At 47.8% G+C, this 24,940-nt stretch overlaps 1 protein-coding gene across 3 annotated transcripts in view; it reads left to right on the forward strand.

Moving 5' to 3' along the window:
- The first annotated feature begins 1,513 nt into the window (after positions 1 to 1,513).
- WSCD2 (WSC domain containing 2) overlaps positions 1,514 to 24,940 on the forward strand; it is a 98,723-nt gene continuing 75,296 nt past the window's right edge. Inside the window, exon 1 of one of the 3 annotated variants that reach the window (XM_049698572.1) lies at positions 1,514 to 1,902. The gene's annotated coding sequence lies outside the window, so the exon portion shown is untranslated. Of the gene's footprint in view, positions 1,903 to 3,865; positions 3,982 to 24,940 lie in introns of those variants that run through there. The other 2 variants (XM_004281364.3, XM_049698571.1) reach the window with 2 other exon arrangements.

A 24,940-nucleotide genomic window follows, 5' to 3' on the forward strand; every position in this document is an offset into this window, starting at 1 on the left:
GCATTTACGTGTCTTTTTCTCACGTAAAACTGGGAGCTCAGCCTTAGCAAAGGATTTATGAGTTGCATTTGCCAAGCCCTCTCCATCTCCTGATACAGAGTGGATGATTCTCTTTGTGCCAACCACTTTTACACGTAGGTATAGAAGAAAGACTGGAAGGAACTACATCCAGATGTTAATAATCATTATCTCTGGGTGATGGGAGTGAGGTTGATTTGCTTTTCTTCATATTTTTAGTGTTTTCTGAATTATCTGCATTAAACAATAATTAATTTTATAATTGGGAAAACAATCGCTCTGATAAAAGAAATGCAGATATGAATTCTTCTTGCTAGTCTCAATGAGGAGTAGTCTGCAGAGGGCCACTTTAAAGCCTCTCCTTGAGTCCCAAGCTTAACAGATAATGGTTTTGGAGTCAGAAAGTCCAGGGTACAAATCCCAGCTCTGCTACTTTCTAGCTGTGCTAAGCCAGGTGGGTCTCTGAACCTCTCTGAGCCCCAGTTCTCTCATCTGAAAGATGAAAATGGAACTAGCTGCCTCCTAGGGTTGTTTTGATGACTTAAGGAGATGTGTTTGAAAATACATAGCCAGGTGTCTGGCATTTAGGAGGCTCTCACTCAGTGGTCGCTCTTCCATGAGATGGGCTCCTTTCCCAGAGTTTCACTGGAGATCCTTTGAAGGCCGGCATTATCTACCATCCCACTCTACAGAGGAAGATACAGAGGTTCAGAGGGGGGACCTGTCCAACATCACAGAACTCGGAAGGAATCTTCTGAAACAGGCTCAGAGAGCCTAAGTGATCAGCCAGAGGTCACACAGCTTAAACTTACTGCCTGTGTAGTTTGTAAAACAACAAACTAACACCACCACCCCCCAAAAAAAAACCCAGAGTGCCATTTATTGGGGGTTTACCATTGTGAGGCACCGTGTTAAGCCTCTTGAACAAAACCAGCAGCAACAATAACAAATACTCTGCCGTTTATCGAGTGCTTACTCAATGCCAGGCAGCTTGGCACTTCCCACAATCGTCTCAGTTAATTCTCCAGACAACCCTATGACGTGGGTCTCTAGAGCCCATTTTACAGACGAGGATACTGAGGCTCGGAGGCTGAGGCCCTTGCCCCAGCTCCGCAACAGGCCTGGCACCGGGTCTGCCCAGCTCCCCGGGAGGCTGCGGGAGGGCCAGGTGGCACGCAAGGAGTTAAGCGGTAGGCAGTGCTGTGGCTCCGCGCGGAGGAGCGCGCCGGGCTGAGGCGCGCTGCTGGCGGCGGCGGCGGCGGCGGCGCGGGGAGCTCGGGCTCCAGACGTGAAGTCCGGGGGAGCGAGCGGGGGAGCGAGCGAGGCAGCGAGGGAGGCAGCGAGAGAGAGAAGCGAGGCGGCGGGAGCCCCGCGCCCAGCCGCAGCCCTTGCTCGGCGCACAGCGGGCCCGGGCATCCCCGGGCGGGTGCCTGCGCGGGGCCTCGCCTTGGCGCGGGGCACCCGCAGTGCCGCCCGCCAGCCCGCCCGAGCGCCAGGCTCGCAGGAGCCCGGTTTTCACTTCCTCTCGCCTCCGCCCGCCTCCCCGGCTCTCCAGCTGGCGTCGCCAACCGCCTCCTCGTCCCAGGCCACCGCTGTCGCCGCTGCAACCCAGGACGTACACTCTTCCACTTTCCCGCTGGAGGCGCGGAGGATGTCCCTTGCACCACACCCGGAGAAATAGACCCCCGGGCCCGCCAGGAAGCGCCTTGGTGGCGAGAAAGAAAATCCAGTCTCTGCTTTCCTTGATGCCACTGCAGCAGCTGGCAGCTGGGAAGGTGCCCCCAGAGCGGGCGCACGAAGCGGGACGCGGGAGTCACAGAGAGAGAGACCCCAGGCGCCTGCTGGGCTCCGCTGGCAGAGTTTGCAAGTGGCTGAGACCCTCAGGTAAGGGCTGAGGGGCCTGGACCTGTTAGGAGGGCACCATAATGGAGGGGGTGCAGAGCTGCTGTGAAAGGATTCCTGTCCCCCATCTGGGCTGCCTGTTCCAGCCACTTCCTGGAGGCTGGGGTTCAGTGCCCAGAGCCAGGTGAGTAAAGAACCCTGAGTGGTGACAGCCCAGCTCTGGGTAGATGACAAACTTTCTCTCCTCTGGCAGAGGGTTGGACGTTCCGGCTCATCCAGGCGTCCTTCCTCCAGGCATCTCACTGGGTCCCCAAGGCAGGCACGTCCAGGGCTTCTCAGGATGAGCTGGGCCAGGGGGAAGGCAGTGGGCCCCTTTCATTTGGTTCATGAATCACCGCCTTCTTGGCCAGTTCAGAGTTCTGAGGGAGAAGGAGCTGGACGTGTTTTCAAGTTGACTTTACAAGGTGCTTGTCGGGGGTGATACTCTGATGAATGAGATTCCCTGTCATTTGGAGCCAGCAGCCAGGGCTGCCTGGGTGATGGGCTCTGTGTAGAGTCCTTTGCAGTCTTGCTTACGTCCATTCTGGCGTGTGTGTGTGTGTGTGTGTGTGTGTGTGTGTGTGTGTGTGTGTAAGGAGGAGGAGAAAGAACTGGGGGCGGGGGCCCGTTCAGCCAGATCGCCCCTATCCAAGCCCTTCCAGCAGCCCCAAGCGTCATCACAGGAGCAGAATCACCTCCTTGGCAGAGATACTAGGAGTGGTAGGGAATCACCTCCCGTTCCTTGCAGCTCCTTAGATGAGCAAAAGATTTGGGGGAAGTTTCCTGAGCTGCTCAATGAGACCATTCAGACTGGAGCCTGGGGGAGGTACAGACTTTTACAGAAAAGAGGTTGGAATTGACATTTTGGGTGGAGGCTCCTGGCACTCGCATCCCCAGCTCTGAGGGTGTGGGTACCCCCCACCCAATCCAGGCCCCTTGAGGCTCTGCTGAGCCCAGCACATAGCTCATGAGTTTGGCCAGATTATCCTTCCTTCTAATGAAAAACATGCTCCAAAGAGGCCACCTGGTCTCCAAGGATCATTTTGGAGCCACCCCTGTGGTCACAGCCCCCTAGATGGCATCATGCTTCCTCCCTAGGGTTCCAGCCTAGGGCTGGGGTCATATCGATGGACTAGTTGGTCAGTGAGGCAGGCAGTGGAGGTGCTTCTGGCCATGACCTGACAGCTAGATGTATTTCCCTGGCCCTGTGGTCACTCTTGGCGTTTGCCTCTAGGGAATAGCATTGCTGTGTGGTTCCTGGACAGTACTTGAGGCATGAGGTGGGAGTCTGAAGACCTCCTGCCCTTGCTTGGCATTCTGACCTGGGGCCAGGCTAGGAGCTGCTTCTCTAGGCTGCTGGGACCCATGGATTCCTCCAGGGTGTCAGAGGCCAGTACTTGATGTTCTGGGGAAACCCCATCTTTGGGTCAGGAGGTTGAACTTCAAGTCTGCCCTCAATTTGCTATGTGACTTTGGGCAAATCACTAGACCTCTCTGGGCCCATTACTGCTTCTGTAAAATGAAGAGATTTCACGTATCCTCAGAAGTCCCCGTTCAGACACTCTTGTGGCCCTGAGTGATTGTCACAGATGCAATTTTCAGAATCCCAGGAGGCAATGTAATTTAGTGTTTAAGAGATCTAGGACTCAGATCCATCTGAGTGTGACCAGTCACTTAACCCTCCAAACCTCGGTCCCTCCATTGTAAAATGAGGAGTTCATAGTTCCTACTTCAGAAGGGTGTTGGGAGGACAAACTGAGATGGTGCATGCAAAGTGCTTAGTGCATCTAGTGAGCTACTCAGATGCAGCAGCAAGGCTGTCTGCTTTGGGGTCTTGTGCGCGGGCGTCTGGGTGCTGTTATCCCCGGGGAGGCTGGCCTGTCCTATCTGAGCACCAGGTGATCCTTGACTGAGGAGCAGGGTCCTTTTCTCTCCAATCACCTGACACCTGCAGTCCCCGCCCCCTCACTGCTTCCTCATAAAAGCGCTTCTGGACCAGCAGCTCCTAGTGGGGAGCCCCAGGCGGTCTGAGAGGACTGGATGCATCCAGCTGTTGCATTGCCAGAACAACAGGAGATAGAGGTAAGCTGTCCCCGCGGCTTCAACTTTGCAGCTGCGTAGGGACCCAGGACAGAGAAGTTCAGTATGTCTGCCCTCCCCAGACTAGGGTTTCTCTGGGACCATGCTAAAACCTCGACGGGGAAGGCAGACCTCATCTTGGCCAACACGGAGTGAGTTAACAGGCATGCAGTCAGGACTGGGGCAGGAGGAACTCCACCATGTGTTAGCTCGATCTGCGGGCTCGCCTTTCAGGATGCAGAAAATGAACACTTTGCTTTCCTGGCCGAGTAGGATGTGTGTGTCTGTGTAGACACATGTGTGTGAACGTGTGCATATGTATGCATTCTCATGTAGGTATGTGTACATGTGCGCATGTGAGTATGACTTACATAAAAGCCTTAAGTGTGTGTGGGCACATGTGAGACTATTGTCAATATGAGAGTGTACTCATGAGATTGCATGTCCATGGATTTATGGGTGTGTGTGTGTGTGCGTGTGCGCGTGCCTATGTGAGTCAGTGTGAGTGTGGGTACGCGTATGCACTTGTGAGCGTTAAGCAGTTGTATGTATGTGATTAGCTGCACAGATGCAGCTGTGTGTTGTGAGGGTCTGTGTGCTGAGCCCTGTGTTTGAGGAGCAGTGCGGGTTGGCCTGGGCGCATGCTTTGGTAGCTGTATGTGCTGTCTGCACATCTGTGTGGGCATCTGTGAGCGCCTGCATGTGTGTGCATGTACACATGTGTGTTCAATGATGTAAGTGTAAACTTACGCGCGTATCTATCTACATGCTTTTCAATGTACCTTTGTGTCTCTGAATGCATATATGTGCATAGCACTGCACACTTCTCTCTGTGTATGTGTGTGTGACTGTTTGCCATGGTGCAGCCCCTGTGAGTGTCTCTATGTGTACGTGTGAGTTTCTGAGCATGTGCATCTGAGCGGTAGAGGGTACATTTGATTGTGTCTGCGTATGTGTGTGTTCCTGTGGGTGTGTACCTGTGTGTCTTGCAGTGTTAACTTGTGTATCTTTGCGTGTACACACGTGTTTCTGAGTGTGTGTACCTATGTGAAGCGTTGCGTGCTTGGTTGTATCTCTGTGTATATGCATGTGTTTCTCTGGGTGAGTTCGTTCCCGTGTCCATTTGAGTGTGTCTCGGTGTGCACGTGAGTGTCTCTGAACGTGTCTTCCTGGATGTTGCAGTGTGACTTTTGTGCATGTCTCCGTGCAGAAGTTTCTGAATGTGTGTACCTGGGGTGTTGCATTGCATCTTCTTATGAGTCCCTGGGTGTATGATGTGTGTTTCTGCGTGTGTTTGCCTGTCCGTGGGGCAGTGTAACTTTTGTGCGTGTCTCATGTGTACGTGTGCGTTTCTGAGCGTGTGCATCTCTGCAGGTGTGTCTGAGTGTCCGCAGGGCTATAAAGGTGTGGGGTGGCGGAGCTGTAAACACAGCCAAGAGCGTCCAAACAGAACACATCTCCGAACCTTTAAAGCTCCTCTTCTGTCTGCTCTGCACCTCTGAACTGTGCTCATGCGTGTACCTTCCGAGTGTTGATTCAGCGATCGGTGGTGCCAGGTCTGAGCAGAGCGTTGGGATGTCGGATGTTCATTTTCCCGAGTGCCTTTGCTCTGAAGCCCGTGCCTTCCTCTGCCTCTGGCTCCTTTGGCCCCCACAATAGCCCACGTCTCCCTCACCAGAAGCCTGCACTTAGGCCAGTCGCTGAACAGACTCACAGATGTTCAGAGCACAGGTATAATTTTAGGCAGAAGGTCTGAACATAGGCAGCCTAGGCTGCACCAAACATTTCGACAGCAGTTTCTAATTAGGAGCAACTTGTTTTCCTTAAATAAACAAATCAAGTGAGGAAAGAAATTGCCAGAGATGAACGGCTCCCCGGAGCAGGTCCAGATGTTGGGAAGATGGGGATGGGGTCCCCACAGACTGCAAATGTTACTGCTCAGGGTCTTCCAGATTTTGACCAGGAGCTGATGAGGCAGGGGCTGCAGAAGCTGGTGAGGAGAGCGCGGCAGTACAGTGTGGGAACCCTTTCCGAGGTTTGCCTAGTGTTTGGTTATTGGGGTAAATACATCACTGGCCCCAGTTCCTCCCTCTTCCCTGTATCCACGCCCTCAGCCATGCAGCGTTGCTGTTCTTCCCACTCAAGGGGCAGGCAGGGTTTATGCTCCTGATCCTTCACTTTGGGTTTGGCCATGTGTCTACCTTTGGTCACTGGTGGAAGTGACAGCGTGTCCATTCCAAGCTTAGGCCTCAGGGGCCTTGCATGTTTCTGCAATGGCTGGGAGAAGGGCTCCCCTGGGGTAGCTGCTGCCTCCTCAGCCTGGCCCCAGAATGAACACATGTCAACAGTGTTGACACAGCCTTAGTTTACCACCTTAGGAAATAAAATAAGGAAGGCATGTGCCTTAGTTTGCTCATCTGTAATATGGGAATGATAATAATAGTGCCTTCTTCTAGGGTTGCTATGAGTATTTACTAAGTAAATTCAGCCCATCTGCCCTCTCACCCACCCCCCTGGACACTGTAAAAGTGGGATTTGCCCGAGGTTGCAGAGGGTTGGTGGCAGACCTGAGGTTAGAACCTGAGCCTTCTACATCCCAACCCATGACAGGTCCACAGCCCCTTAGATCCCATGCTACTTTGACATGTGAGCATATTAGTTTCCTGTTGCTGCTGTAACAAATGACCACAAGCACAGAGATGTAAAACAATACAAACTTATTCTCTTACAGTTCTAGAGATCAGAAATCTAAAATGAGTCAGCAGGACTCTGTTTTTTCTGGACTCTCTAGGGGAGAATCCACTTCCATGCCTTTTCCAGCATCTGGAGGCTGCCCACATTCCTTGGCTCATAGCCCAACATCACTCTGACCTCTGCTTCCATTGTCATATTTCCATCTCTGACTTCTGAATCCCCTGCCTCCCTGTAATAAGGACACATGATGACATTGGGCCCCTTGGATAATCCAAGATAATCTCCCCATCTCAAGATCTTTAACTTACTCACATCTGCAAAGTCCCGTTTACCATGCTGGGTAACATTGTCCTAGGTTCCAGGAATTAGGACATGGATATCTTTGGAGGGTAGCTATTTGGCTACCACAGTGAAAAAAGTGAATGAATTATTCCACATTCGTTGATTCAACACATATTTACTGAGTGCTTAGATGCACCAGGCATGAATATTTACTGGGCACCTACCATGTACCAAGGTCTGTCTAGGCCCTGGGGATAAAGTGTTGAGCAAAGAGAGGCCCTGCTGTCCTAGGGGTGATTCCAGGAATGGGAGTTAGAACAAAAATGCATAAATAAATAACTGAATAGCTTCAATTTAAATAGTGATGAGTGCAGTGAGGAAAGCACAACAGGTGATGGCGGTGGTGTCTTCTGATAGCCCCTGTTGCGGTCCTCTGCATTCAGGAAACTCCCTCCCCTGCCCCTTCTGGTCTGGGAGTGGTCACGGCCCCTCTCTGTTGCCAGGCCCCAGGGGATGCACTACCCACCCCTAGTGGCTTCCCCACACTCTGCCCTCCCATCATAACTGTCCTTGGTCACACCGTTGGGGTGAGCCGTCTGTTATTACCTGATGGTCCCTGACTGATACAGGTGCTTTTACGTGCTGGGACGTGTGCTCTGCCCTTTTTGTGTTTCCATTCATTGATCTTTTTTTTTTTTAATATACATTTATTTTTGGCTGCGTTGGGTCTTCATTGCTGCGCGCGCGCTTCCTCTAGTTGCGGCGAGGGGGCTACTCTTCATTGTGGTGTGCAGGCTTCTCATTGCGGTGGCTTCTCTTGTTGCGGAGCATGGGCTCTAGGTGCACAGGCTTCAGTAGCTGTGGCATGTGGCCTCAGTAGTCGCGGCTAGTGGGCTCTAGAGCGCAGGCTCAGTAGTTGCGCACAGGCTTTGTTGCTCCACGGCATGTGGGATCTTCCCGGACCAGGGATCGAACCCATGTCTCCTGCATTGGCAGGTGGATTCTTAACCACTGCACTACCAGAGAAGTCCCACTCATTGATCTTTATAACATCCCTCCGAGGAAGATGCTCTATTATCCCTTTCTCAGGTAATATAGCTATGTTCATAGCACCGTTATTCACAATGGTGGAAAAGTGTAAGCAACCCAAGTGTCATCGGCATGGGATAAACAAAATGTGGTCCATCCACAAGTGGAATATTATTCAGCCTTAAAAAGGAACAAAATTCTAACACACTACAACAAGGATGAACCTTAAGGATATTATGCTAAGTGAAACACCAGACACAAAAGGACAAATACTGTATCATTCCACGTGTACAACATTCTTTTTTTTTAATTTTTTATACAGCAGGTTCTTATTAGTTATCTATTTTATACATATTAGTGTATATATGTCAATCCCAATCTCCCAGTTCATCCCACCACCCATCCCACTTTCCTCCCTTGCTGTCCATATGTTTGTTCTCTATGTCTGTCTCTATTTCTGCCTTGCAAACCAGTTCATCTGTACCATTTTTCTAGATTCCACATATATGCATTAATATACGATATTTGTTTTGCTCTTTCTGACTTGCTTCACTCTGTATGACAGCCTCTAGGTCCATCCACGTCTCTACAAATGACCCAGTTTTGTTCCTTTTTATGGCTGAGTAATATTCCATTGTATATATCTACCACATCTTCTTTATCCATTCATCTGTCAATGAGCATTTAGGTTGCTTCCATGACCTGGCTATTGTAAATAGTGCGGCAATGAACATTGGGGTGCGTGTGCCTTTTTGAATTGTGGTTTTCTCTGGGTATATGCCCAGTAGTGGGATTGCTGGATCATATGGTAATTCTATTTTTAGTTTTTTAAGGAACCTCCGTACTGTTCTCCATAGTTGCTGTATCAGTTTACATTCCCACTAACAGTGCAAGAGGGTTCCCTTTTCTCCACACCCTCTCCAGCATTTGTTGTTTGTAGATTTTCTGATGATGCCCATTCTAACCAGTGTGAGGTGATACCTCATTGTAGTTTTTTTTTGGGGGGGGGGTACGCGGGCCTCTCACTGTTGTGGCCTCTCCCATTGCAGAGCACAGGCTCTGGACGCGCAGGCTCAGCGGCCATGGCTCACAGGCCTAGCTGCTCCGTGCCATGTGGGATCTTCCCGGACCGGGGCACGAACCCGTATCCCCTGCATCGGCAGGTGGACTCTCAACCACTGCGCCACCAGGGAAGCCCCCTCATTGTAGTTTTGATTTGCATTTCTCTAATAATTAGTGATGTTGACCAGCTTTTCATCTGCCTCTTGGCCATCTGTATGTCTTCTTTGGAGAAATGTCTATTTACGTCTTCTGCCCATTTTTGGATTGGGTTGTTTGTTTATTTAATATCAAGCTGCATGGGCTGTTTATATATTTTGTAGATTAATCCTTTGTCCATAGATTCGTTTGCAAATATTTTCTCCCATTCTGACGGTTGTCTTTTCGTCTGTTTATAGTTTCCTTTGCTGTGCAAAAGCTTTTAAGTTTCATTAGGTCCCATTTGTTTATTTTTGTTTTTATTTCCATTACTCTAGGAGGTGGGTCAAAAAAGATCTTGCTGTGATTTATGTCAAAGAGTGTTCTTCCTATATTTTGCTCTAAGAGCTTTATACTGTCTGGGGTTACATTTAGGTCTTTAATCCATTTGGAGTTTGTTTTTGTGTATGGAGGTAGGGAGGGTTCTAATTTCATTCTTTTACATGTAGCTGTCCAGTTTTCCCATCACCACTTATTGAAGAGACTGTCTTTTCTACATTGTATATCCTTGCCTCCTTTGTCATAGATTAGTTGACCACAGGTGCGTGGGTTTATCTCTGGGCTTTCTATCCTGTTCCATTGATCTATGTTTCTATTTCTGTGCCACTACCATACTGTCTTGATTACTGTAGCTTTGTAGTATAGTCTGAAGTCAAGGAGTCTGATTCCTCCAGCTCCGTTTTTTTCCCTCAAGATTGCTTTGGCTATTTGGGGTCTTTTGTGTCTCTATACAAATTTTAAGATTTTTTGTTGTAGTTCTGTAAAAAATGCCATTGGTAATTTGATAGGGATTGCATTGAATCTGTAGATTGCTTTGAGTATATAGTAATTTTCAAAATGTTGATTCTTTCAATCCAAGAACATGGTATATCTCTCCATCTGTTTGTGTCATCTTTGATTTCTTTCATCAGTGTCTTATAGTTTTCTGAGTGCAGGTCTTTTACCTCCTTAGGTAGGTTTATTCCTAGGTATTTTATTCTTTTTGTTGCAATGGTGAATGAGATTGTTTCCTTAATTTCTCCTTCTGATCTTTTGTCATTAGTGTATAGGAATGCAACAGATTTCTGTGCATTAATTTTGTATCCTGCAATTTACCAAATTCATTGATTAGCTCTAGTAGTTTTCTGGTAGCATCTTTAGGATTCTCTATGTGTGGTATCATGTCATCTGCAAACAGTGATAGTTTTACTTCTTCTTTTCCAATTTGTATTCCTTTTATTTCTTTTCCTTCTCTGATTGCCATGGCTAGGACTTCCAAAACTATGTTGAATAATAGTGGTAAGAGTGGACAGGCTTGTCTTGTTCCTGATCTTAGAGGAAATACTTCCATTGAGAATGATGTTTGCTGTGGACTTGTCGTATATGGCCTTTATTATGTTGAGGTAGGTTCCCTCTATGCCCACTTTCTGGAGAGTTTTTATCATAAATGGGTGTTGAATTTTGTCAAAAGCTTTTTCTGCATCTATTGAGATGACCATATAATTTTTCTCCTTCAATTTGTTAATATGGTGTGTCACACTGATTGATTTGCGTATATTGAAGAATCCTTGCATCACTGGGATAAATCCCACTTGATCCTTTTAATATGTTGTTGGATTCTGTTTGCTAGTATTTTGTTGAGGATTTTTGCATCTATATTAATCAGTGATATTGGTCTGTAATTTTCTTTTTTTGTAGTACCTTTGTCTGGTTTTGGTATCAGGGTGATGTTGGACTCAGAATGAGTTTGGGAGTATTCCATCCTCTGCAATTTTTTGGAAGAGTCTGAGAAGGATGGGTGTTAGCTCTTCTCTAAATGTTTGATAGAATTCACCTGTGAAGCCCTCTGGTCCTGGACTTTCGTCTGTTAGAAGATGTTTAATCACAGTTTCAATTTCATTACTTGTGATTGGTCTGTTCATATTTTCTATTTCTTCCTGGTTCAGTCTTGGAAGGTTGTGCTTTTCTAAGAATTTGTCCATTTCTTCCTGGTTGTCCATTTTATTGGCATGGGTTTGCTTGTAGTAGTCTCTCAGCATGCTTTGTATTTCTGCGGTATCTGTTGTAACTTCTCCTTTTTCATTTCTAATTTTATTGATCTCCCTCTTTTTCTTGATGAGTCTGGCTAAAGCTTTATCAATTTTGTTTATCTTCTCAAAGAACCAGCTTTTAGTTTTATTGATCTTTGCTATTGTTTTCTTTGTTTCTATTTCATTTGTTTCTGCTCTGATCTTTATGATTTCTTTCCTTCTGCTAACTTTGGGTTTTGTTTGTTCTTCTTTCTCTAGTTCCTTTAGGTGTAAGGTTAGATTGTTTATTTGCGATTTTTCTTGTTTCTTGAGGTAGGGTTGTATTGCTATAAACTTCCCTCTTAGAACTGCTTTTGCTGCATCCCATAGGTTTTGGATCATCGTGTTTTCATTGTCATTTGTCCATAGGTATTTTTTGATTTCCTCTTTGATTTCTTCAGTGATCTCTTGGTTATTTAGTAACGTAGTGTTTAGCCTCCATGCGGTTGTGTTTTTACATTTTTTTCCCTGTAATTTATTTCTAATCTCATAGTGCTGTGGTTGGAAAAGATGCTTGATATGATTTCAATTTTCTTAAATTTACTGAGGCTTGATTTGTGACCCAAGATGTGATCTAATCTATCCTGGAGAATGTTCGTGTGCACTTGAGAAGAAAGTGTAATCTGCTGTTTTTGGATGGAATGTCCTATAAATATCAATTAAATCTATCTGGTCTATTGCGTCATTTAAAGCTTGTGTTCCTTATTAATTTTCTGTCTGGATGATCTGTCCATTGGTGTAAGTGAGGTGTTAAAGCCCCCCACTATTATTGTGTTAATGTAGATTTCTTCTTTTATGCTGTTAGCATTTGCCTTATGTATTGAGGTGCTCCTGTGTTGGGTGCATATATATTTGAAATTGTTATATCTTCCTCTTGGATTGATCCCTGGATCATTAGGTAGTGTCCTTCCTTGTCTCTTGTAGCATTCTTTATTTTAAAGTCTGTTTTATCTGATATGAGTATTGCTACTCCAGCTTTCTTTTGATTTCCATTTGTGTGGAATATCTTTTTCCATCCCCTCACTTTCAGTCTGTATGTGTCCCTAGGTCTGAAGTGGGTCTCTTATAGACAGCATATATATGGGTCTTGTTTTTTTATCCATTCAGAAAGCCTGTGTCTTTTGGTTGGAGCATTTAATCTGTTCACATTCAAGGTAATTATTGATATGTATGTTCCTATTACCATTTTCTTAATTGTTTTGGGTTTGTTTTTGTAGGTCTTTTTCTTCTCTTATGTTTCCCACTTAGAGAAGTTCCTTTAACGTTTGTTGTAGAGCTGGTTTGGTGGTGCTAAATTCTCTTAGCTTTTGCTTGTCTGTAAAGCTTTTGATTTCTCTGTCGAATCTGAACGAGATCCTTGCCAGGTAGAGTAATGTTGGTTGTAGGTTCTTCCCTTTCATCACTCTAAATATATCATGCCACTCCCTTCTGGCTTGTAGAGTTTCTGCTGAGAAATCAGCTATTCATATTATGGGAGTTCCCGTGTATGTTGTTTGTCATTTTTCCCTTGTTGCTTTTAATAATTTTTCTTTTCTTTAATTTTTGTCAATTTGATTACTATGTATCTCAACGTATATCTCCTTGGGTTTATCCTGTGGGAGACTCTCTGCACTTCCTGGACTTGAGTGGCTGTTTCCTTTCCCATATTAGGGAAGTTTTCAACTATAATGTCTTCAAATATTTTCTCAGGTCCTTTCTCTCTCTCTTCTCCTTCTGGGACCCCTATAATGAGAATGGTGGTGTGTTTAATGTTGTCCCAGAGACCTCTTAGGCTGTCTTCATTTCTTTTCATCCTTTTTTCTTTATTCTGTTCCGTGGCAGTAAATTCCACCATTCTGTCTTCCAGGTCACTTATCCGTTCTTCTGCCTCAGTTATTCTGCTATTGATTCCTTCTAGTTTATTTTTCATTTCAATTATTGTATTGTTCATCTCTGTTTGTTTGTTCTATAGTTCTCCTAGGTGTTTGTTCTTTAATTCTTCTAGGTCTTTGTTAAACATTTCTTGCATCTTCTCAGTCTTCGCCTCCATTCTTTTTTCGAGGTCCTCGATCATCTTCAGTATCGTTATTCTGAATTCTTTTCCTGGAAGGTTGCCTATCTCCACTTCATTTAATTGATTTTCTGGGGTTTTATCTTTTCCTTCATCTGGTACATAGCCCTCTGCCTTTTCATTTTGTGTATCTTTCTGTGAATGTGGTTTTCATTCCACAGCCTGCAGGATTGTAGTTCTTGTTGCTTCTGCTGTCTGCCCTCTCTATACAACATTCTTAAAGTAGTCAAATTCATAGAGACAGGAAGTAGAATGGTCGTCGCCAGGGGTTGGGGGAGGGGGAAATGGGGAGTTCGTGTTTAATGGGGTAGAGTTTCCATTTGGGAAGATGACAACGTTCTGGAGATGGACGGTGGTGACGGTTGTACAACAATGTGAATGTAATTAGTGCCACTAAACTGTATGCTTAAAAATGGTTAATGTAGAAATTTTTATTTTACGTATATTTTACCAGAATAAAAATAAATAAATAAGTTAAAAGTCTAGAGAGGCTGGGATTTGAACCCGGGTCTGACCCTAGAGCCTGTGTTCCTTTCTCCGTACAGTATGGTCTCAGCCCCGAAGCACCATGCACACCCAAAGGTGGGTGTGCAAGCAGATTTTGAAACAACCTGGGAGAATATGGGATGGGGCTTTGGATGCAGCAAAGGGAAGACCCCCAGTGTCGATGAGCCCATGATACGCTGGTACCATGCACTCCCTTTCACCAGGGTTTACCCATTGATCTATTGGACAAATTTCTATTGAGCACCTACTGTGTGCCAGACCCTGTGGAGATGGTGGAGAGAAAAACAAGATACTAACCTGCATATAATTCCTTGAAGTAACTGCCAGGAAGGAAGGTCTCTGACACTGGGGGTGCACAAATTAGGGCCTTTGAAAGGAAGACTTCCTCGAGAGAGAAAAATGTGCTGGGCTCTGAAGGATGAATAGGATCCATCAGGTGAAAAGGTTGGGAAGATAGCAGAACCAGCGTGTGCAAAGGTCCTGAGGTGAGGAAAGTGGCATGAACCAAAGGCTTCTAGATTGTAGAAGAGCTGGTACACTGTCAAGCAGACAGTTCTCAGGGCCTTGCCAGCCCCATAAGTGTTTTGCTCTTTATCCTTCCAGCAGTGGGGAGCCTTGTAAAGGTTTGAAGTACAGTGAGTGAAATGAGTCTATTAAACCCTGACCAGAACAATAAGAAGAAACCACACCCCCACGTGAGGTGGGAGCCCGTTGAAATCCCCACAAAGAAGGAGCTGGGTGGACAGCAGTGATTTCAGGATTTTAGCTTCATTACGCAAAATACACAGCTTTCCAGGGGAGAGGTGAGCTTTGGCAAAAAGAGTCAACAAATTAGTTTTTTAATCTGCTTTAAGTTGCTGGAATGCCTTTGTCTTCCTTCCATTGTCACCTGATGGCCCGTGGGCTATTTTAACTTTAATCAGAGAATTCTTTTTTATTTGAGGGAGTTTTTTCCTTTTGAAAAGCAAGTCCCAGCTGTGTTTTGATAAGATAGAATTAAAGATGGCATGGGGGAAATGCCACAGAAAGCTTTGAGTTTTCTCCTTATGGCATCTGAACTGATTTATATAATACTTGTATATTTTATTTTGATGCAGCTTCTCCTCAGCCCTTCCTGGCCTCCCCCAACACACCACAGTGTACCAGTAGCTCTGAACACAGGCTGTTTCTAAAATCCCCAACTCTTGGCTCCTAGAGGCAGAGGGACAGCCCTGTAAGAAACCAAGATTTCTGACCTAACAGCTTTAGGTTTAGGGGAAAGCTTGCTCACATCCAAGCGCTACCAATTCACAGCTGTGTGGCTTTGGATAATTTATTTCAATCTCCTTAGCTTCCAATTACTCATATGTAAAATGAAAATAATGATAGTATTTATATTCGTGGGATTCTTCTAGTTGTAAGTGACAGAAAATCCAGTGTAAACATCATTACACTCTTATTCTCAGGCATAAAAGGGACTGTATTGGTTCATGTAACTGGCAACTAGCTTCAGGTTTGGCAGGATCCAGGACTCTGACAGAGCCTCAGGGCATTCTCTCACTTTTTCTCTCTCTCTCTCCGTCCTTCCCAGTCTCTTGACTCTCCTTTTTCTCTGTAGTGGGCTTCCTTCTCCAGCTGGCTCTGGCTATCTTCATCTGTGCACAGATGCCTACCAGTAACTCCATGATTACATGGTGTCGGCTGCAAGCCCTGTTCCCACAAGTCCTGGAATTGAGACCTTGTAGGTCTCCTGGAATCAGAGAAACGGACTATGCTGTTCAGTCAGATGGGGGTCATATGGACCACCTTGGATCCTCCTGGTGGGGAGGGTGTGAATCAACCTTTGTGGTTTCCTGAACCACAAAGACCAAAAGTGGGAGTAGGATGGGTCCCCAAAGGAAAATCAGGACCCAGTTAACCTAAGAAGAGGAAGTAAATGCTGGTCACACTAAAATGACCTATTGGCAGTCCTCATCTCAGAGGGTTGTTGTGAGGTGAAGATTAAATGATATTGATCATGCCAGGTACTTCACACTGACCCCGGCATGCAGTGTACTCAGTAAATGTTATTACTACGACTACTACGGCTCCTGCTCCTGCTCCTGCTACTACTACGATGTTATTATTAGCATGGTGATAATATAGGCCAGGGAGGGGCTCTTCAAGTGTTCAGGGCTATGGGAGACACCCATGACCAGAAGACTCAACCTGGACATCCCATTGGCCCCTATGAACCTTGGACCTGTCACTTTCCTTCCAATTTTGGTTGCCAAAAGCCATCATCCCCTAACAAACCACACCTCATGGATCACTTCACTGGCTAAAAGCCGTGATGGCTCAAAGGATGCAGGGAGTGGACACAAATCCAGATGCCTCCAGGGGTAGGTGGGTCCCTTAGGAGCGAGACAGAACAGAGGGTCAGTGGTGAACCAGAAACCAAGTGGACCCTCTACTGGGAGCATCCACTCCCACCCCAGCCCACCGTCTCCCCACAAGAACAGAGCCCAGGTGGCCACATCTCTCAAGGATTTTTTTCCAAGAAGACTCCAAGGTATTACACAAAATCTCTGTGGTTGTAAATGTTGGTCACCAATTCAGGCAGTTTTGAAACACAGCACAGACCAAACAAGCATGTCTGTGGGCTCAGCTGGACCTCTGCTGTAGAGCCAGGTCTCCCCCATCTGGGGGACACGGAGCCTGTTCTTTCTGAACCACAGTGAGCACATGTTGGGGATGCCCTTGGAAAACACACCAGCCCATTGGTTTGAATCAGTTTGTATGCTGCATGCCGTCAGCATCCCCTTGGATGACCACTGGAAGACCTTTTTATTCTGAGCTGCACCCTTTGTAATAGGCTCCGTGGATCGGATTCAGTGAGAACGGCTGCTTAGAAGCAGTTCATTTTGCTGCCTGAGATTATTAAGGTTCTCTCTGATTTCCTGCTTCACTCTATTGATTTCCTGGGATAAAACTTCCTCTGCAGAGGCTGCGAAGGTAATTCAGCTGCCATCCCTCCATGTGAGGGAGGGTTGGATCCTGGCTCTCCCATCCCACTTCCTGCTGTGTGACGGAGGGCAAATCACTCCACCTCTCTGAGCCTTGGTTTTCTCATCTGCAACCTGAGGAGGTCATCATAGCTCCTGCCTCCTGAGAAGGTGTCGGGCACATAGCAGGTACTCACCAACCTTAGCTCCTCCTGTAAAACTCCAGCCCCAGCAGTCTGGTGAAAGGGAGATAGAGGCTCATGCTCCTTGTATGTACTTAGCACCCTCTCTATGGCAGACCCTTTCAAAGCATAGTCCCCTTCTTTTACTCACAGCAGCTCTGAAGCTTGTGGCTTTACATCACTCTCCTTTTTTACAGATGAGGAAACTGAGGCTCTGAGAGGTGAAGGGATCTGCCCAAGGTCACACAGCTAGGACACGGTGGAGCTGAGACTTGGACTTCAGTGTGCCTGAATCCAGCAGTCCTGCCTCTTGAGAGGGGCCCTACCCTTCTAAGGCAGCCAGCTGCATTCACACTAACCCGTGGGCCCCAAGGACCCCTTAGTAGTGGAATCTAGACCCAACTCTGCTATTAACTTGCTGTGTCACCTCAGGAGACTTTCTTGATCTCTCTGGGCCTTTGTTTTCTCAGCTCCTTAAACTCACATTGCTCCCTTCCACCTCAGGGCCTTTGCACATGCCGTGCCATCCGCCCAGCATACATCCCTCTCCGCCTCCACCCCTCTTTACCTGGTTAATTGCAACTCCTCCTTAGGGTCTTGGGTGAAGCATGATTTCTGAGAATTCCTCTGGGGCTCCCCTGGGCCAGGTCAGACCTCCCCTGCTGTGTACTTTACAAGATTCATCTCTTTCCTTCAGGGTTTGTGATTACAGTGCTGTGTGATGATTTAACTAACCTGTGTCACCTCTGCCAGACTGCCCACTTGAGGGGGGTCTGGAAGCCATTTAGCACCGTTCCTATGCTCACACTCCAAGCCTGCCACACACATACAGCAAAAAGCTGTGGTTATTAACTGAAATTTAAAAAGAGCTCTTAGGACCCTCAGATGCTGCTGATAGGAGTGTGAATTAGTACACCTGCTTTGGAAAACTGCTTGACCGTATTTTCTTAAATGGCATGATACATCCTCTAATCTGCTATTCTACTTTGAGATATAGACTCAATAGAAATGAGTACATATGTTCTTTTTATATATGTTGTAGTCATAAGTGTGGGAAACCAGAAACTACCCAAATGTCCATTATGGTAGAATAGACAAGTAAAATGAGCTTCCATCATAACGTGGAATAGTACACAGCAGTAAAAATGGGCAGGCTATAGCTGCATGCCACAGAGGGATGGGTCATGCAAAAGTAATGCCTAGCAAAGGAAGCCAGACACAAAAGGGCATATACTATACAGTATTAATTACAGAAAGCTCAAAACAGAAGCAGAGTTTAGGAATGCATGCGTGCTTGGTGAACACATTATAAAGAAAAACAGGGAAGAAATAGGATGGTTGTGATCTTGGGTGAGGAAGGGAGGGGGGTGATTTTAAAAGAGCACAGGGCTTCCCTGGTGGCTCAGTGGTTCAGAGTCCGCCTGCTGATGCAGGGGACACGGGTTCGTGCTCTGGTCCGGGAGGATCCCACATGCTGCAGAGCGGCTGGGCCTGTGAGCCATGGCCGCTGAGCCTGCACGTCCGGAGCCTGTGCTCCGCAACGGGAGAGGCCACAACAATGAGAGGCCCGCGTACCACAAAAAAAAAGAGCACAGAAGGGGCTCTGGGGCGCTGGCCAGGTTCTGTTTCTTGCCCTGGAAGGTGGTTACATGGGTGTGTGTTCACTGTGCAATAATTCATCAAATTGTACATCTTTGTTTTATGTTTTCTTTTGTCTGTGGGTCATGGGTTCCATGGAAAGACCGACCCCCTATGTCCCCCCCACCACAGATAATTACCTCTGGGGGGACTCCATCTGGACCACCCCGCTTTGGCTTATGCACAGAGAACATCTCTGCTATCCTGTTTAAGCAAGTTTTTTTCTACTTTCAGCGCAAAAAAATCGTATGTGGTGTGGGGTGTGCCCCTCTCTGTCCTATAAGGCCACAGGGGTCCAAATTTACATGTGCAAAAACAACCCAGTAACTTTTTGTCTTAACACAGAGGCCACCAGGCCAGAGGACACAGTTAGCCCCTTTTTCTCAGACTGTGATAAGCATGGGGGCTGGGGGGCAGGGGGGTTGATGGCCCCAGAAGAAAATAAAAAAGAAACTACGAAAGAAAGAGAAAAATAAAACCTGAGAAGCATTTTCAAGTTTCTAGCTTTTCAGGCTACCAAAAGATGGGGGATCAGCTGTCCTGGATGGAGGGTCAGATAACAGGGCTGGGCCAGGAAAAAGAATGAGGACGTGGAGCTCCGAGGTGGGGCAGCTGAGTGCCAGACCCAGGGTGGGCTGGCCTCCAATCCAGGAGAATTAGGTTGGTGGACTCACTGCTCCAGATATTTTCCTACCACCCTGACCTCCATTTCTGTGCAGACAGGAGGGTGGGCCTGGACCCTACTCTTGAACCTGGGCCCTAGCTGGAGAGCAGAAACACCGTGATTGGTAATGGTCCTTGGAGCTTGAGGCAGGATATACCAGGTCTGCCAGGGGCTTCTAGAAGTCTGGCTGATGGTTTTGGATTATTAACTCCTTGACAATGAACTTTCTCCATCCATTTAGGAAACATTTGTAAGTCTCCTACTTAAGATGAATTGTGCTTACCTTGGGCTGGACTCTGCTAAGCATCAGGGATAGAATTAGAGTGACCAGCTGGTTTTGGATTGCCCGGGATTTTCCCAGTTTAAGCACTAAACATCTAAGTGTCCTGGGAACCCCTCAGTCCCAGGCAAACCTGGATTGTTGGTCCCTGGTGAGCAAGATTCTTCTGACGCCTGACCTCACAGAGCTCACAGCCCAGTGCAGGAGGCAGGGAATTACAAACCAGCACATCAGTGTTTTGGTGGAGGACGCATGGGGGCTGTGAAAGCCCAGAGGAGGTCTCTCATCCAGTGGAGGGTTTCCAAGAGGGCTTCCTGGAGGAGGTGACATCTGAACCAAGCCCTTCAAGAGGAGTAGGGTCAGGCAGGGCTGAAGGATGGGGGAGGGTGGAAGGCAGTTTTCCCGATGGGAGAGAGAGGCGAGAGGCTGCTGTGTTTAAGGAGGTGAATCAGGTGAACTGTGGCTGGAGGTGGAGAAGAGTAGGGCTGGGGAGAGGGCTAGGGGACCTGGAGGGGTAGGTCATGGATGACCTTTTGGGTCTGGGTGGTACACCGGGCATTTGGGAAACCTGGGTGGGGGTGGATCAAATTTCTATGTAAAGGTTGCCCGGGCTGCTGTATGGAGGGGGAACTGGTAGTGGGAGGTGCAGGTAGGGAGGGGTTAAGCATGGCTATAAAGAGACTGTTGGGCAGGGCTGTTCATTAATCCTTCCACATGCTCAGACCAAAAGCCTCGGAGTCATCTTTGACTCTGTGCTTCATCTCCTGCGCCACATACGACTTTCAATAAATGCAGCCCCTTCTCACCACCTCCATCCCCATTCCTGGCATCCCGCACCCTTTTTCTGCTTTTTCTCCACAGCTCCTATCACCTTCTAATCTACCATATGACTGACATATTTATTTGTTTACGCTCTGCTTCTTCTCTCAAGAGCAAGGTTTCTCAGCATCGGAGCTGCTGACATTTTGGATCAGATAATCCTTGTTGGTGCTGTCCTGGGCATTCTGGGAAGTTTTTGGAGCATCCCTGGCCTCCCTACCCACTAGATGCCAGTAGCATCTCCTCCCCAGGAGGTGACAACCAAAAGAAACGTCTCCAGATATTAGCCAGTGTCCCTGGCAGGGGAAGGGGGCAACACCACCCCAAGTTGAGAACTACTGCACAAGAATTTCCGTTCTGTGAGTGCTGGGATTTCTGTGTCCTTCATCATTGTTTCCCCATGCCTAGAATGTGAAGCTTGGCTCGTTCATAGTGATGCTCACTGAACGTTCGTTGAATGAATGAGTGAGTGTGAGATGATGGGGGCCTGAGCAAGGGAAGGGTTTGGGAAATAGTGAAGTGAATGGATCAATAAATAGAACTACCATTGTATTTATTATGGCGATGATCCCAGCCCTTTTGTTTATCCTCTCCGGAGCTCATATTCCTTTCATCATATGACAGAGGAGGGTCAGAAAGGTTAAGTGATGTGAGTAAAAACCCTGCAGGAATGAGTGGTGGAACCAAGTTTGAATCCAGGTCTTTAGGAATCAAGTTCAGAGTCTTTTCAAGTGTCAGATACTGTTATATAATAACAACTGCTGTTTATTGAGCACTTGTTACATGCCAGGCACTGTGCTTTGGGTGGATCGCCTCGTTAAAGCCTCTACAACATCCTGAGATGACTACGTCATCCTGTTTTTACAAGTGGGGATTGTGAGGATCAGGGAGGTGGAGTGAGTTCCCCAGAGTCACACAGCCAGGAATAGAGCAGACCTGTCTGACACAGGAGTCTGAGGCTGACTCCCAAGCAGGAGTCAAGGATGCACAACCCCTCCCCCCTTACACTTTAGGTAATGGCATCACCCCAAAGTGCTTTTCCTTTCCCTCTTGTCTGCGAAGGAGAAATGATCAAAGGATTCCCACTGACGTGTTAAGTATCAAGGCTGCATTTCAAAGTGCCCTACAAGGAGACTTCGTAAATTTCACAAAGCCCCCGGGCCATGTGAAACCTCTTCCTCCTTAACCTAGATCTCCTGGCCCGGCTGCACTGGCCTGATGTGGAAGGCTGTGCTCTTAACCACTCTGCTCTCCTTCCCCTCTGATCAGACAGATTTCAAATAAATAATTTCAGGGAAGCATCATGAACGTTTCCGAGGGGAAAGGCTGGCGTATTATGGGAACCTAAAGGAAGGAGACTCAGTTTATTTCAGGGGTTCAAGAGGGGCTCTCCAAGGAAGAGGTGTGGATATGGGGATGGGAAGGATGTGTGGGAATCTGTTCAAGGGAAGGCTTCTTCAGACAAGGAGATGGAGTGTCGCATCCTGCATCCTGCACCCGGTCCGCCTGTAGCTCCGAAGCAGAAGAGGGAGGAGGTGATGCAGACAGGAGTGGGCGGGCCCTGGGTGCAGTAGGTGCGTGCTTGGGAACGGGTCCTGGTCCTCACTTTGGCCTTCCCTTCGGCAGGCTCTCTGCCCATCCCATCCTGACCCATCCTGGGTCCAGAAGCAACACAGACAGCCCCCTCTTGGAAGTCAGGCCCCGAGCCCAGTGTGTCTAGCTGTGGCCAGGCCGAGTGGGCACGCTGGGCAGACCTCCGTGAGAAGCTCTTAAGAAAAGCCCGTTGTTGGAGTCATGAACTAGCCTCCTGCTGCAGCGGCAGGAAGGTCTGACGTCTGACCCTGGGTCCTCGCCTCATAAACCCTCCTTTGACCTGAGTTTCTCCTGAGATCGGGGCTCCTGGCCCCTCCACGGTGCTGTTCCTTCTCATCCCGCCCCCAGGGCTCAGCCGCTGCTCCGCTGGGGCTCCTCTGACTGTTCTTCACCGTATCACACACCATCTCCTAGGATTCTTGCTCCGATGAGGTCCCACTTATTGGTTTACTGGTCTAACTACTGACCTGCCATCTACAGCAGCGTTTCTCCACCTCGGCCCTGTTGGCATTTGGGGCTGGAGAATTCTTGGTTGTGGGTGCAGTCCTGTGTGCACTGTAGAATTGGAGCACTGTCCAACGCCAAGGACACCTTCCCCTTTGACTGTGACAACCAATGTCTCCAGGCATTGCCACATGTCCCCTGGGGACAAAATCGCTCCCAGTTAAGACCACTGGTTTAGATCAGTCATAATGCGTTCCTTGAGAATTAGCAAATCGCTACCCCCTTCGAAAGATAGGGGTTCTGTTAGCCAAGTAGAAGGAAGGGGATATATATAAGGTACATAAGAGTGTATGCTACACACACTGCTGTAGAGAGTTTCTTTCTTTTCCTTCCTCACCACCCCGCCTCCCACCCCCGCCTTCCTTTCTTTCACATTCCAACAAAAACTTCTTTACATCATTTACAAACACAGGCAGCTGGACCTGGGATTTGACCCTGTGGGTGCAGTTTACAGACTTTTGGAATAAAACAAACAAACAAAAAACAAAAAAACCTCTCTTCGTTGAGGTGAAGTGTCCCCTTTAAGGCAGGCACTGTCATATTTGCCGCCTTCTTTGTATAGTGTTATCTACTTAATAGATGGTAAATCCATTCTTTTTAAATTTTTTACCTTTTTCCCCCAATTTTTAAATCGCAGTAAAATACACATAAAATTTGCCGTCTTGACCACTTTGAAGTGTACAGTTCAGTGTATTCAGTACATTCATACTGTTGTGCTCCCATCACCACCCTCCCGTTCCAGAACTCTGCTCGGTCAGAGGTGGATGAGCCAGGATCACCTAGACCCACGCTCTTAGTTTATATCTGGGGAAATTGATGATGCCCAGAGGGAAAGGGACTTGCCAGGAGACACTGCCAGTTAGAATCAAAGTCAGGATTAGAATGTAGGGCTCAGTCTGCTCGGTGTCCCCTTCCATGTGGCCCTCCCAGGCATCTCCCAGAATGCCTCACACACAAAGTCACCACATAGATATTTAGTGACCGTGCTGGCCAGGGACTCCACCGGGGTGCCCCCTGGGACTAATCCAGTTCCCTCTCTAATCTCTGGGAGTTTGGGAGATGAAAACCTACTCCAGAGGCTAATGGCCAATTAATTGCTTTCTTTGGCCAGATGACACGTCTCATCTTTTTTTCTAGAAATTGCCTTACCCTCCACCCAAGGTCCTACCTGTTCTTTCCAACAGCTCTCTTTACTCTCTCCCTGCCCTCCCCCTGCCCACGCTGGGGCCAGACATCAGGAGGGCTGCTCTGTGATAAGAGGGCCATCGATCCCCTTTCTGGCCTCCTGGACCCATCTCAAGGTGTCTGGGGTACTTCAGTTACTCTCACAATGAGGACATTTAGCCAGACCCTCCTCCCCTGGGATGCACAGAAGCAGAAACTGGAGGAAGAGTGAGAAGAGAAAGAGAGGAAACAAAACCCAGGAAAACCGCCCATTCCGAAGGCAATGCGCTGGGAGAATGAGGCCCAGCCAGCTCTGATTTCTGAGATTTTTTTAGGAAGCGCCTCTGCGTGGCTTGTTTTCCCCATTGGCAGGCTCATAGGGGATGGCGCCCAAGACAGGACAAAGTTAGAGGCCCCACTCAGACAAGCGAGGCAAGGGTCCAGCCTGTGCTGGGAAGGGTGGGGGCCAGGAGAACAAGGGTTCTGTGTGTTCGTGGGCACAGGGATGGGAACCACGGGCTCCCACTGGCTCCAGCGAGGCGCTGGATGCCATCAGAAATGCACGAGGCTGGACAAATACTGGGTCAGGCGGCACTGGTGCTGGGCAATTGAGACAGCCGTGAGCAGAGCTCTTTCAAGTGAGCTGCATTTGAGATGATGACGAATTCCCCCTCTCGGTGGCCAAGACTGCTTGGGATGAAAATGACTGCCAGGAATGAGCCCAGCCCGTCCCAGGAGGCTGAGGGGAGGTCTTCGGTCTTCTTGCCCTGGGAAGAAGAACCCAGGGAAGGGGTTGCAAACTCAGATGTCCTCAGGGGCCAGGCAGGTGACCTAACGCAGGTCACGTGGGGCTCAGTTTACCATAGTTGACCGCTGAGCTAGGTTCAGCTCCCAGCTCTTCTGCTTGCTTAGCCGAGTAACCTTGGACAAGTGATTTTAATCTTCGTGCCTCCCCATTTAATCTTCGTGCCTCCCCATTTCTATATGGGGAAATCTTCGTTTCCCCATATAGAAAATTGAGTTACTGCTAGTACTTACCTCGTTGGGGTCATTGAGAGGATGAAATGAGCTAACACACAAAAGCACTTAGAACAAACTGTGCTGGTTCGTTTTATCGTTCAAGAGAAGCGGACCTGTGGGTTTGTATTCCAGAGCTCCAAATCATTAGCTGTTAGCCGTGAACTCAGATTGGAAAATGAAATACAACCTGTTCCCTGGCTCTCTGCAGCCCACAGCCCATGGGCTGCCCTGGCAACCTCTGGCCAAGGGCTTTGGACAGAACTGGGCT

The sequence above is a fragment of the Orcinus orca genome, chromosome 15 (assembly GCF_937001465.1).
Source record: "Orcinus orca chromosome 15, mOrcOrc1.1, whole genome shotgun sequence".
Taxonomy (NCBI): domain Eukaryota; kingdom Metazoa; phylum Chordata; class Mammalia; order Artiodactyla; family Delphinidae; genus Orcinus; species Orcinus orca.